The sequence below is a fragment of the Theropithecus gelada genome, chromosome 1 (assembly GCF_003255815.1).
Source record: "Theropithecus gelada isolate Dixy chromosome 1, Tgel_1.0, whole genome shotgun sequence".
Classification (NCBI taxonomy): domain Eukaryota; kingdom Metazoa; phylum Chordata; class Mammalia; order Primates; family Cercopithecidae; genus Theropithecus; species Theropithecus gelada.
This window is the reverse complement of record NC_037668.1, coordinates 190,846,135-190,859,363: the sequence shown is the minus strand read 5'-3', so window position 1 is coordinate 190,859,363 and position 13,229 is coordinate 190,846,135. Positions and strand designations below refer to the sequence as shown.

The following is a 13,229-nucleotide window of genomic DNA, read 5'->3' as shown; positions in this document are numbered from 1 at the left end:
TACCCCCAAATATTTTCTGGGGCTTTAGTTTACCCCCAAATATTTTCTATCTCGAACATCCAAATACTCCCGAATCTCTAGGGCAATGAGAGGCAGTATTTAATATCTTTTATTAAAGCATAAGGTCAAATGCATCAAATAAGAGACCAGACAGGAAAAGGTATGCCACTTAATATGTGTATTATCTTCAAGAAAGGAAAATGAATTTATAAGTATGTTGATAAAAGTGTGGGGGAAAGGAAAGCAGTTTCGCAACTCCTCAAAAAAGGTAAAGGTAAGAATTACCATATGATCCACCAATTCCATTCCTAGGTTTATGCCCAAAAGAACTGAAAACAGGTATTCAAACAAATCCTTGTTCACAGCACACTATTCACAATAGCCACGAGGTGGAAACAACTCAGATGTCGATCAACGAATAAATAGATAAACTATTATGGTATATGCACACAATGGAATATGATTCAGCCATAAAAAGGAATGAAGTACCAATACATGCTACAACATACATCAACCCTGAAAACATGTTAAGTGGAAAAGGCCAGTAGCAAAAGGTCACATATTATGTGATTCTATTAATATTAAATATCTAGAATAAGCAACTCCATAGAGGTAGCATGCAGCCTGGTGGTTGCTTGGGGCTGGGAAAAGGGAGCAATAGGAAGAAATTTCTTAATGAGGATGGGGTTTTATTTTGGGGTGATGAAAATGTTTTGAAACTAGATGGAGGGGCAATTGCACAACATTCTGAATGTACTAAATGCCACTAAGCTATTCACTTTAAAATGGTTAATTTTATGTAACATAAATTTCACCTCAATTTAAAAAATGCAAGAGGAAATAAAATTTCTGGAAAACTAATAGATGTCACATGGGAGAGAATGGCAGAGTTTCCCTTATTAATTGTTTGAGAAATATAAAATGTTGTCTGTGATCTCTTTAGCGTGTATTTATTCATCAATTCCAATGCCAAGTGTTGAATGACCACATGCCCAGTGGTTTAAGTACTTTTCCCCTTACCCTCAGGCGCTACCTTGAAGGAATAATATTTTATAAACCACCAAAATCTTATTCCTGGAAAATGTCAGTCAGGAGCATCCGACCTTCTTCCCCTGTGACACATGCTTTGTGACTGTGTCTCCTCCCTTGTTCCAGACAGTGTGGAGGACTGCAGTGCTTCTGTCTGGAAATGAGGTGTTCTTTCCATGGCCAGCTTTGGGAAGTTGTGCTATCCACCCACTGAAAAGAGTCAAAACCCAGCTCTTTCCTCAAAGGGGTCAATGATGTCCTTATGCAAAACCAAGAAAAGCACAGTCTTTGGAAATCAGCAAGGCACCCGGTAATGCATTGCTTTCTTCCTGTACTCGTGAAGGCTTTGGTCCAAGTATCTTGCAGGGCAAGATCTGAGTTTCTAATTTGGAAACTAGGAAAGCTCTGAGCAGGCTGCACCTGGTGGGGTGGTATGCAAGTGTGTTCCCCTTTCCCAGTGGAGGTTTCATTATGGGATGGTGTGGGTCACCCATGTAATGAGCTGCGAGGCTTTTATCTAGGCCACTGTTGTGCTGTGCTGGCAACTGCTACTCAGCAGATTGTGGGCCTTGGGCAGGAGGGAAGTTTCAGATCAGCAGTGGAAGGTGGGGAAAGAGAAGGGAGGGTGGAAGCCATCAGTCATTTACAAGAAAGGGGTTTCATAGATAAGCTAAGTCTGCAGGACTGGCCTTAAGAGTAACTTATTCTCTTTTGTTATTGACACATCTCCCTAACATAATGTTGAAGAAACTACATATGTTTCTGGTGGGGGTGGGCAGGAATGTATGCCTTAAATTCTTAGCACCACCATTCAATAAGTGGTTACTGAGAGCCTAGCATGCACACTGAAAATTTGTGGGAGCCAAGAAAGTGTGGATGGACATTTGTTTACTCTGGGTTCCAAATCACTGGGAAGGGCACTTTGACCCCAGCGTTAGTTCCTGGGTGGTTTCAGGCCAGTGTGCATGAGTGGCTGACTGGAGCTTGCAGGCTACAGCCAGGGTTTTGGTACATGATGATCACATGCAGAGGGGCTTTTGAAAGCTGGCACTGTGGCCCATGGGGCTGCAGAGGAATCACAGGTTAGAAACCATGAGCAGATGGATGCACACTCAGTATCTTACTTGGGTTGGGGAGGAACAAGAAGCTCTTAACTCAGAGTGCAGCATTCTTTTCTCTTATTTATGGTGGCCACTGTCACATGTCATTCAGGTTAATACACAGCATATCCACTGTACTATTCTGTTTCCATAATACTAAGCTCATGGGACTTCCCTGTTCCCACTGCCTCCTTCCCTGACCCTGCCCCTCTTTCCCTGCCCCTACACCACCTCTGAACCTGTGGCCCACAGCTCTTTTCCCTGTCAGGACAATTTGAAGACTAAACACACTATCACATGCAACTATCCTTATTGTTATTATTTGTATATTACTTTCCTCTCTTCTGCCAATTTTCTTTTTATAACTTGCCTGGGAAACTAAAAAAAAAAAAAAAAAAATGCTGCAGGGCTTTTCTGAAGACGATCCAGCTTGAAATTAGGGTTGTATTTGAGGAGAATAAAACGTAACTGAAAAACATCCCATTGGGAGGAAGCTATAGTCAAGAGCAAGGGCATGTCTGCAGTGGCTTCAAAATACAATCATCTCTTCAGTTTTGACGAAGAACTACAGCAATGGTTAGGTTTTGTTTTATTTCTTAGTGACAAACTCCATGGAGAGGCTTGCTCACAATCATGGGAGAAAGTCTCTTCCCAGGGGTGGGGATTGAGTTTGGATGCCACCATGTCCGTTGGGAGTTGCCCCTGAGAAAGAAATCTTGTGTTTGTGTGAGGTTCGTTTGGGAACTTAGCTGCCCTTTCCTGGTCTCCACTAAATGTCCACTCATGTCCCCAGATGATGCTCTGTTCAGATGGCTGGGACTGATGTGGGGGAAAAGCCAGAAACCTGGCCTGGGCTCTGGCCCTGGGGATTGTCTTTCAAGGAATTTGCACTTGGTTTTCCTTTTGCTGTCCAGGGAGGGAAAAAGTCTATCATGCCACTGTCTTTATCTCCCTTACTGTGCCTGTGACGAGTCTCCTGAATGCCCATTATTCACCTGGAACCCTTCTCACTGAATGGTAAATGACATATCGATATTGGATGTATAATTCTGACTCATCCACTGGTCTCTAGCTCATTCTAGAGAGAAGTTTGAGGAAACACTAAAAGGATTTTAGTTAATTAAGGCACCCGGTGTTGTTTCTCTTCTTGAGGGGTCTTTGGGAACTCTGAGAAAACTTTAAGGATTGAAACTGAGGAAACAGAAGAGACGAGGGTGGTTCAGAGGTTGCCTTAAAAGTGGAAAACTACCTGCATCCCTTGAGGGTCTGTTCCTAGTTCGCCCCGGAGGCCACTGGGGGAGGATTCGAACTTCAGGTACAATCTTTTCATTTTACCTTTCTGCAGGCATTTGAATGCCTAGCCGTGTCCTTGTGTGCGAGATACAAAAGGGGATAGAGACCCAGGATGGTATTGGGTATTCCTGGGCAGAGGCAGATAGAACTTGGATTCTGGTCCTTCCATTAACCAGCTGTGTGACTGGGCTCACACTTCCCCTCCCTGAACTGTAGTTTGCACATCTGTGAAGTGAAGGGGTGGGGCTGGCTCCTCTCAGAAGTGTTTTTCCGTTTGAAGTCTCTGAATCTGTGGTTACTTCCTTTTTTTCATCAACAGTTTAGCCTCTACTAGAACTCTGTTTACTTGAAGGTTTTTGATGTTGGCATAACATTCCAACTTCACGGGGTTGGAATAAGTCAGGCTTCCCTGGTCGGGACAGGGAAAAATCACAAATATATCCAAACCATTAACTGATGCTCAGATTCAGGGCCATTGGATTAAATGGGTTAAACCAGCACCTTGGTGAGAATTAGAAAAAAGCATCCCCTCCATGTGGACTCAACTGCAAGTGGGGTGGGTCTAAGGCCGAGCAGGTGGAATACTGGTGCTTTCAGCTTCATAGACTCCCAGGAGTCCTCATGCAATACACAATCAGCATAAGCAACAGCGGAGCATTGACTTCTTTGGGCTCTGACCACTTTCGATAAGGAGGACAAAAGAGGCCAGAGTAGATGCATGTCATTGATATGACGGAAGGAGACTTATAATTGCTGCCTTAAAATATGTCATACAATAAGAAAACTGCAATTTTGAGATGAAGATGCTGCCCAGAGCCTATACCTACACAGTCCATCTAATTTTGGTAGTTTCAAGAGGCAAGATTAGAAATAATAATAAAACTCCTCACATTTTTATAGAGTCTTATAATTTATGCAGAACATTAAATGCACTTTCTTTTTCAATTTGATTCTGATTCTAACCATTGCCCTGGTGAGTAATAATTATCCTCATTTTAAATATAAGGGAAATGAAGTTGAGAGATTCAAGAACTTGTTCAAGGTCAGCTAATAAGTGGTTAAGCCAGGAACTGAACCCATGAATGTCTAGCTCCAAGCTCAAGGTTTTTTCTTCCATGCAGGTCACACAAGATAGTAAGCTGAGCATTGGCAGCCAGACCTAAAGAACTACTCTGTAACGGTCTGAAATTAGTCAAAGCAGGTCATCCTTCTGGTTTTTATGAAGTCAGGACTCTCCCACACAGGGGTAGGTAACTAAAGACTTGGAATGTGAGTTCTGGAAAGGTCTTCACAGATCTTACAACTGAACTAACTATTAATTTTTCACATGGGGGAGTGATAATTAAATGCATCTTTACTGTCTCTGTGCCATGAACCCAGAATTCTCTCCTTCATTTTAGGAATTATCTTCCAAGGTATCCTGAGAAAGCCTTGAGCGTTTGGAGAAAGTAATCTGGAAGTCACCATATGATATGAAAATAATATCTATAGGCCACTACTGACAAATACAAGACTCTTCAGCACCAATGTGGTGCTACCACAGGCCTCTTTAGCTGCCTTCCACCTCCACCTACGTTCCAGACCTGTATATCTCCATCTGGACATTTCCTGGGCATATTCAACTTTAATATGTCTAAATGTTCACCACTGCCTTCTCCACAATCTGCTTCCCAAGTCCACTCCTTCTCTACCTTACATGATTTTTATTAATGGCTCCACAAGGTACCTTCTCCTGCCTATCCCACTCAACACCTTATAATCACTCTCTGTTCAACTCATTCCTCCTTTACCACATTCACTTGGTCACCAGGTACTTTTGATTCTACTTCCTAAAATCCATTCCTTTTCCTCAGTTCCCACTGCTGTTGTCTTAGCTGAGGTCTTAATTATCTCTGCTTCCCATCTCTCTAAGCCAGCCCTCATCTGGCCAATAATTCTTTCTCCAAACACAAATCTGACTGGATCCTTCCTCTGCTTAAAAACTAAAATTGCTTCCCATAGGAGGGAGTTCACCCTTCTCAGTCTGGCAGTGTAATTCCTATTACACGCTGTTCCCTACCTGCCATTGACTTTGCATACCCTCTTTCCTTTGTTCAAAACACCTTTTCCCTGGGAACTCCTAGTCATTTTCAGGACCTGCTCATCCATCACTTCTGTGGTGTGGACTTCACAGATAATTCTGGGGAAGAATCTCCTGTCCTCTCCCCTGGATTAGTCAGTGCCCTGTGGCTACTGCTATTATAATGTATATTATCCTGAACTGTAGTTTATTTCTGTATCTGTCTCACTTACTAGACAGAAGCTCCTCAAAAGCAGAAATCATCTCATTATCTTTGGACTCCAAGGACCTGGTATACTGGCCAGCACACAGTAGGTTTGGTAAATGTTGAATGAATGTATGGAATGGATGTACCTTCCTCTTTGGTGAAATCAATAACTTAGCTTGCTGAGTGTTTATTATTCTCTTGGGTTTAGTCTTAGGGAAGAGGATAGAAGTCATACTCATTTCACAGGCTAAATATTGACAATGTATGGAGGCCAAAGAAACATTTGTTTTACAATATATCTCTTTCCTAAAATTGTATCTGGGGTGGGGACACAGAGGCAGAATTTCAGACAAAAGGAAAGACTTGGTCAGATTTTCCTGTACAGCTGCCTCTACAACCCAGCACTGGGTGAAGGGCAGGCACATTACACTAAGTGGTTGATGCAACTCATCCAGCTTAAAGGCTGGTAAGACCCTTGCAGAAGTCTTTAGATAGAACTTGCAAACCATTTGCAAAAGGGTTAGGAACAGGTTACATCAATGATATTTTTAAGTCCTGCTCTTTGTAACTCAAGGTTCTCCCATTATCTAACAGAACTTCAGAATGAGGGTACCTTAAAATTCGCTTCAGGTCCTTATGAGCTGTAGCTGAGCAAATGAAATGCAACTGCTTTAGAAGGGAGGTGCTTCCAAGATGCTCCAGTGGTCTTTTCCTTCCCTTCCTCGTACAACACAATCGGTGGCACAATCCCACTACGTAGCATGGCATGCTGGCTGCCAGTGTTCTCTGTTAAATTAGGGTGAGTGCTTGTCTGTGCTTCAGTTTCCCTTTCGGCTAGACAGGACTGGTCTTCCCACTAGCTATCATCTATAGTTCACTTAACTCTATTATCATATGAAGAATCCCCGTAAAGCTCTTCATAATGTTAAGGAAACAGGTCCTATTATGTCCCCCATTCTACCTTCATGGGTGGGATGCGGGGTCTGGGAGTGGGACCATTGAGAGTCAGAGAAGTTAAAAAGTAATCTGTGTCACAGCAAGCTCCCCGGAAACTCTCAGAATAGCAAACAGGTTTCCTCTCCGCCCCTGGCTCCAGGCCATATTTTCGTTTTGGCTAGTTCCTTAGCCCCAGAGAAAATCTGGCTTCACCTAGAATGGTTTAGAAACACCTAAGCCCGCGATGCTTTCCAGAGGGTCTCAGGCCTTGGCCTTCCTCAGTGAAAAACAGAATATCCATGTGTCCCCTTCAAAGCGCTCCTACCAGCAGCTGGAGTAAGGTAACTCCACCGCCGACCTCCGAGGAGCTCATGTGGACTCAGCCCAGGCGCAGAGGGGAAGACTCCTGAGAGTCCTCAAGAAGGAGGGAAACACACGGAACTAAAGTTGTGAAGGCGCAAGAGGCTGCTTGGGAATAATTCCTTGTATCTCTGGGGCAGGTCTCATCCTTCTAAAGACAGCAGTTGAGTGGGCGTCCCCTTCCAAACAGAAGGCGCTTAAAAATGTATTTTTAAAAAACATAACAGAAAGTCCTGAAACTCACCTTTCGGTCCGCGGAAGGGCTTCCTGCAGGCGTGGTTGCCCAGGGAATCTCCTGGGTGCTGCCCCGTCTGACAGCGCCCCAGGCCCTGGAGCGAGGTGTGGGTTCCTTTTTGGTTGCCTCTGCACTCCCACTCCCAGCCAGGTCTGGCGTGTAGGGCCCCGGCGTCAGCCGAGGTCGTGGGAGCAGCCCGCCCCGCCCCGCCCCGCCCCACCCCCGCGCGTACCTGCCGCTGCCGCCCAGGACAGCGCCCTCTGTGTTCCCTGCGCTCCTGCGGGCCGACGCCTTGCATAGTTGAGGTTTCGCTCCAACTTTGTCCTGCCCCTGATGTCACAGGCACAACTTCCTGAATCTGGCTCGCCGTTCCGCCCGCTCCAGGGGCTCGGCCCAGCTTTCCACCCCGGGCCAGCCCACCTCGGATGCCTCTGGCCTTGGGCGCACACGCCCCAGACGCGCTCTCCCTCCCTGTCTTCCCGCCAGTGGCTCCCCACTCCCCGCCCCCGCCATTACGTGTCCTTGCCCCCTCAGCCCCGGAACACGCCTCCTTCAGGGCACAGCCACTGCGGAGCCAGCCCCAGTGTCTTTCACAGACGCACCAGTGTTCCAGGAACGGGACATAGAACTCAGGGCAAACCCGGCTTCAGGGAAAACAGCTGCCTGAATAGAGCGGCCTTCCTGGAAGGGGTGGGAGGCGTTGGAGAGGGATACCAAGCGACAGGTTGGGTGAAGGCTCCGATGTCTTATCGGGACAAATGAGCATGACAGTCCCCTCTAACCAACGCCGGTTGCTCCAAGGGATGCAGGTGACATCTCAGAAGAGTCATCTCAGAAGAGTCTCTGAAGAGTCTTAACGCCTGGAGGCGTTAATGAAAACTGCGCTCCAGGAGCTGTCACAAGCAACGATGGAAGGGAAAGCTGACTTCAAAAAGTTCTCAGGGGTTCTTTCCTCTCATCCTCAGCTGCTCTCCGTCTACTTTTTATTCAGATCTCTTGGCTCTAGTTCCGAGCACGTGGGATGCTAGGAAATGAAAAGACCTGCGCCCGGTTGAATAGGGGACTGCAGACACAAAGCTCTAATGATTCAGGGCTTGTTCAGTGCCTCCAGGGATACTGTGGGTGGGAAAAGAGGGGGATGCCAGGACCTGGCTGTGGAGCATCTCAGGGGCCTCCTCAGTGTCATCCTGGGAGGTCCTCCCTGACAAGGGCCTGAGATGCTGTTCCCTCGACTGTATTTGCCGGGTACACAGGTACCAGGTGCCAGGTGCTGAGCCGGGACTTGCCCGTAATCCACTGCGCCTGAGTATGGGGGTCCTTTGGCTTCTGTAAGTGGGCATTAAAATGCCTACCGCAACTAGCTGTCACAACTGAGATTCAAGAGATTCCTTTCTGTTTATTCAGTAGAAACCACGTGGTTCTGAGTTGAAAGGCCAAAGAGAAAACCCACCATCCAGCCTGAAATGCCAAAAATGGTTAGAAAAAGAGGAAAATAATTTTTTTTTTTTTTTTTTTTACAGAGGAAGAGTAGATTTGCAAGCTGGGAGAAGCTCAAATCTGTAATGACACTTTGATACACAGTGTATTATTCAACCTTTCACAACACATTTATGAGATGTAGTATTATCCTCATTGTATAGGTGAGGAAATTGTGGTTGAGAGGAAGCTAAGGAAGTTCCTCAAGGTCACATAGCTAATAAATGGTAGAGCCAGGTTTGAATCCAAGTGTTTCCAACCACCCCCCACCTTCAATGCATCCTTTTACCACCATATCACCTAGTAGAGGAGGAACTTGCCTTCTGTGAAGGAATTCCACATGAGCAGGGATAGTGTGCAGGTCTTGAATGATGCCTATTGCGGGGGAGGCCATAGAAAATACTTTCCTGGAAGTCCAGAGCAACATTACAGATTGGTTCTGGCCAGGGTGATGGATATGTAGGGTTGCTTTTAAGAGAAAAGAGGAAGAAACTAAATGAGAAAAACAGGGGCAATCGAGTTGAGCTCAGGGCTTCATGGACATGGTTGTCTGATAGTAGAAAGGAAACCAGGGGCAATCCATAAGATGGTATCTCTAGCTATCTCAATTCGTAAGGAGAAAAGTCTAGTGCTGAAAACCAGCAACTTCTGTGGCAGAGAAATCAGGGACTTATAGGTGGGCTGGATGATGGATTTACTCACACTAGACTGCCAAGGCTGCAAAGTCTGTTGCTGTATTGACACTACTGGAAGATGCAATTATGCAGAAGAAAAGAAGTGGGCATCTGGCCAGGATGTTTTCACCCTGGATGAATGATGCATTTCTTATAAAAAAGTAGGTTGGAGCACCCACCTACTATTTTATTCTCTTGGCAGTAAAATCCCAACTCCTATGAACTCATGGACAGCCCCAGGCAGCAACAGGGCTATTATGTTTTGCATAATCCTTATTATTTTTCTTGTTTTCAGTAAGGATATTTGAAGGTGGTCAAGAGCTTAGTGGGCACTAAATGGAGTGGAATAAAATATTAACTTTTTTTTTTTTTTTAAAAAGAAGCCAAAATAAGCAGATCTGTGCACTGAGACTGGAAATTGGAACCCCCTTTTGACCACTTCTCACTAGCTTTAGCACCTCCTGATCTCTGGTTTCACATCAGTATGTTGCAGAAAACAGGTGTTGCCTCCCTCTCAGATACTGTGAAAATCAATGGAGTGCTAAGTATTGAACTTAGTCTGCTTTGAAGCTAAGACTGACTACATTTGGATTTCTTTCTTGGCAATCCCCTATTTCAGACAGGTTAACTTGCAGTATTGGCCAGTACTGATCCACCTGTGCTGCCTGGAGACAGTTTCCTGTGAGTTAGCAAACTCAGAGTCTAGAAACTATGTCTTTTATAATGTGGTTGCACCCAGGACAGTGCTGCACAAAATTGGACACATTCTTCAGGTGTGGGAAATTTTAAATTGGGAACATTATTTTACTCTTACCAATAGCTGTGGTGTATTCTTGCCTGCAACGCTGTGAGAGGGTCTAGAAGGTTAAAAAGGATAAAGTCCCCAAAGAGCAACCTGGATGCTCTGAGGAACTGAGTAGAAGTCACAGGGCTGCTGACAAGGAGAAGGCTGTTAGGAGGAAATGATCAGACTATAAATGGTGTGGATACGATGAGCACAGATTTGTTCATCAGATCCTGAAATATAGCAGTGCTTTGGAACCACAAGTGGGGCAAGTTCAGGACAAGTCAGCGGAAATACTACTTCATGCAGCAGGTAATAAATGTATGGAATGAATTATCTCCCAGAGTTGATACAAACTGGCAACATAAATGGATTCCAGAAGGGTGAATGGCAGAGGCATAAAGAAAGCTGCAGGAAGCAGAGAGATACTCCATGTGGTGGGGAGTTCAGGGTGACCCAATGGGGCCTTACACAGTGTGTACCTGAGGGTCTTTGTGGTCAAAAGAGTCCTGGCCTGCACAGGGCTTGGATTGGAGCTGATGGGCGGCACAAACACTACCTCCCTAATTCTTCAGCCTCTGTGGCTTTTGCCTTAAGGCTGCAAAACCATGTTCTTTTTACCTGAGCCTTACAGCCCATTTAAAATGCTTTGCTTCTTTATTTTGACTTTCAACTTCTAAACAGATTTGAGTGTCTGTCTGCTTCCATACTGGTTATCATATTTAGCTCTTGCAATTAGATTTCTGTTCAGGTCTTCCTCCTAAATTATCTAATTCTGACATAAGTTACTCTAATTATGAAAGCTTAAAACAAAACAAAACAAAAACCGGAGTTAACAATATACTTTCCTTGGGAGCTTATTTTTTTTAATGCGGCATCCAAATGTCTTCAATGCTACATCCAGGATGCCTGGGAAAATGTTACTTTTACAGCTGTAGCTCCAAATCTTGGCACTGGAGGAGGTTTAGGAAGCTCTTGGATGTCTCCTCTAATAATCTACCTGTCTTCCTCCACACACATGCGCCGCTGCTCCGTGCACTTTGTGCTTTCTTGAGCACTCCTATAAGTTCTAGAGATAGTGCACCATGCCCCACCTCTTCCAGTATGGGGGTCAGGGTGGGCTGGTGGCTTAGAAAGCCCTTTGTTTATACTTCTGGGGCACGAAAGGGCTCAGTTTCCATTTTCTGTTTCTGGCTCACAGCCCCCTGCCCCAAGTTGTGTCTTTAAAGCTATTTTTATAGCACTATCACTGGCAGTCATAAACTGGCCAGGGCTACTCTTCAGGACCCTTTGTTGGGATTCAGCATCAGCTTTGTTCAGATGTAAACAACAGGCCTCTGGATTCCATTTTGTGGCTGGGGTCTCGGGCCAGAGGGAGAGCCTCACAGAGTTCTCATTTTGCCTCTCTTTGTGGTTTCCCTTGTCATCTGCTCTTCCCTTGGGGATGGGTTTACATATCAATTTGTTGAGTGAGCCCATCATGTGGGTTTCATGTAGTAGCATTTACATGGTCTGGGTAGAACACTTCTTGTCACTTTGTCAAACAGATTCCTGGGAAACCCCAGCTTGCCCTGCCCAGTGCATTCATTCTGGCAGAAGTTTCTGTGAGGGCTGAAATTGTTCATTCCTCTTGCCCTGAGGGCCCACAAAGTAATATGGCTTTGAAATTTACTTCCTTAACTAGTTCAGTGACTCAGAACATCAAAGTTGCCACAAACGAACTTCCTCTCCCAAGGCTGGCTTGTTCATAACAGGTTAAAGGAAGGGCTGACAAAAACATCACAGAACAATGGGATAGGCTTCATTTATCAAGTTGCAAAAGTGCACTCACTCTCTGTGTTTTAATCACTATTGACTTTCTCTGTGCCAGGCACTGTGCTAAACTGCTTATACGTATTGCCTTTAAATTTCTAACAACACTATGAGGTACTGTTATAATATCAATCTAATAGGTGTGGAAACTAAGATTTGGAAAATTTAAAAATTTGTTAAAGCTCAGTAAGTGGCAGACAGATATTTCAATAAACAGTAGTGAGAAATACTTTTATTCAGCACAGATATGTTCCCAGCACCATGCAAAATATTAGATTTGCAAAAATGAATGGGACTCTGGTCTAGTGAAACTAAAGTTTCAACCCAGAATTTTCTGAATTCAGAGCCTGATTGCTACTCACCTTAATCAGCTAGACGGGTATGGGATGTCCGTGGGGCAGAATTAAATTACTGATTCTGGGATGATAACAATAATAATAACATTATGATGACAATCATAATACCTGGAGCTTTGTAAGTTTTCAGAGATGTTTCACGTAGATTATTTACCTTGATCCAACCTTTGTTAAGGGAGCAAGGTCAGTGAGGAGCTGGGGCCTGGAGAGGCTGCTGCCCATGATAGTTGCATGACTGGACTAAAACCAGGGGGTCTGGTTTCTAATCCAAAAATCTCTACTTGCAGAATTCAAGAATGTATCTGGAGAGACACATTCCAGGAATATCTCTTGGTAGTATACTGAAATGGTCATCAGAAAGTAACTGGAATCAAAGCTCAGACTGTTGAACTCATGCAGAGTATGGACATTAGCCTTGGAGGGAATTCTTCCACTTGGGAAAGCTATAAAATGGCTATAAAAGTGCTTCTAATTCCGCACTGAAGTATCCCTAAAAGATAGGAAATTGTTGCTTTAGGAAGATATTATTTAATATCTTGTGGCTTCACATACACTTGACACACATTTTCATACACCTCTGGGGATGTATGCACCACAGTGTGAGAAGCATAGTATCAGATGACCTATGAAACTGCATTAGAACTGTGCCCTAACCAACTGAACTAATAAATACAGCCATAGATTTCCATCCATCCATCCATCCATCCATCCGTCCACTGAAAAATATTTATGAAGAACCTGCCACAACCTCTGCACTGTGCTGGGTAGGCACTATGATACGATATGATAGGATATAGAAGTTCCTGAGGAATTTACAATCTAATGTGGAACTGACCATTGAAATGATTAGCAGTAGTAGAAACTGCTTATAATGAAGTACTAAACTGTGTAATTTGTATTTAAGTGC

The 13,229-nt window shown here is 44.5% G+C and overlaps 1 protein-coding gene across 5 annotated transcripts in view; it reads right to left on the bottom strand.

Annotated features, from left to right (window-relative positions):
- The window catches only part of KIAA0040 (KIAA0040 ortholog), a 34,886-nt gene extending 27,001 nt beyond the window's left edge, over window positions 1-7,885 (bottom strand). For 2 of the 5 annotated variants that reach the window (XM_025387861.1, XM_025387900.1), the window contains exon 1: window positions 7,453-7,885. The gene's annotated coding sequence lies outside the window, so the exon portion shown is untranslated. Of the gene's footprint in view, window positions 1-7,229; window positions 7,412-7,452 lie in introns of those variants that run through there. The other 3 variants (XM_025387891.1, XM_025387870.1, XM_025387881.1) reach the window with 2 other exon arrangements.
- Window positions 7,886-13,229: the final 5,344 nt, after the last annotated feature.